The following is a 1,414-nucleotide window of genomic DNA, read 5'->3' as shown; positions in this document are numbered from 1 at the left end:
CACCAGCCTGGGCAACATGGCGAGACCTCATCTCCACAATAAATCAAAAAAATTAGCCGAGTGTGGCGGTGCATGCCTATAGTTCCACCTACTTGAAAGGCTGAGCCCAGCAGGTTGAGGCCGTGATTGTGATTGGTCGTGAGTGTGATTGAGATATATATATATCTCAAGCATTTTGACCATATTTTACTTGGGTCATTTTTTGTTGTTGTTGAATTATAAGGATTTACTTATTGACTCTCTATTCTATTCGAATTATCTATATGTATCTTTATGCCAGTACCATAGTTTTAATTACTATAGTTTTTTTGGTGTTTTGAAATCAGGACATGTGAGAGCTCCAACATTATTCTTTTTTGAAAAAGTTGGCTATCCAGGATCCCTTCAGATTCCTTATTAATTTTAGATGGATTTTTCTATTTCTGCAAAAACACCCTTGGCCTGTTTTCTGTTAGCCTAACAAAATATCTGAGACTGGGCAATTTATAAAGAAAAGAAATTTATCTGGCCCACAGATCTGGAGGTTGGGAACAAAGGGCTTGGTGGTGGCATCTGGTGAGGGCCTTGTGCTGCTTCCTAGCATAGTGGGAAAGTGAAAAAGGAAGTATCTGTAAAAGAGATGGGACAAAGGAGGCTGTCCTGCTTTGTGACAACCTGCTCTTGCAAGTCTCACAAATACTAACCTGGTCTCATGAGAAAGACTTTAATCCATTTTAATGATCTAATCACCTCTTAAAGGCCCCACTCCCAACACTATTACATTGACAATGAAATTTCAGCATGAATTTTGGTAGGGACAAACCACATCCAAGCCATAGTACCCTCACTGAGATTTCCAAAGGGAATGTATTTTCCATCCTTTCATTTTCAGCCTGTGTGTGTCGTTAGATTTGAGTCTCTTGCAAACAGCATATAGTTGGATCCTGTTTTTTTTTTTAACTCATTATGTCAATCTGTCTATTGATGGGAGGGTTTAATCCATTTACATTTAAAGTAATTCTGATAGGAAAGGACTTCCTTTGCTATTCTGTCGTTTTCTGCATGTCTTACGTTTTTTTTTTGACCCCTAATTTCCTCCACTAGCTTCCCTTGTGTCTTTTTTTTTCAAACATGTTTTGATACTTATTTCCTTTTGTGTATATTTGATATTCTTTGTGATTATCGGGGTGATTACATATGACACCCTAATGTTTTAATGATCTAATCTGAATTCCATCCTGATAGTGAAACCCTCTAGTGAATTTTTCAATTTAGTAATGTATATTTCGGCTCCAGACTTTGCTTGGGTCCTTTGTAATTTCTCTTGTTCTCATGTTGTTCATATGTCATTTTCCTTTGTTTAGTTTTTGTCCATGTTTGCCTTTAGCTCTTTGAGTAAACTTAAGATGCGTGTTTAAAGTCTTTATCTAGTATC

Source organism: Carlito syrichta, unplaced genomic scaffold (genome assembly GCF_000164805.1).
Source record: "Carlito syrichta isolate Samal-C Ts95f unplaced genomic scaffold, Tarsius_syrichta-2.0.1 Scaffold307258, whole genome shotgun sequence".
Classification (NCBI taxonomy): Eukaryota; Metazoa; Chordata; class Mammalia; order Primates; family Tarsiidae; genus Carlito; species Carlito syrichta.
This window is presented reverse-complemented; position numbering follows the sequence as displayed.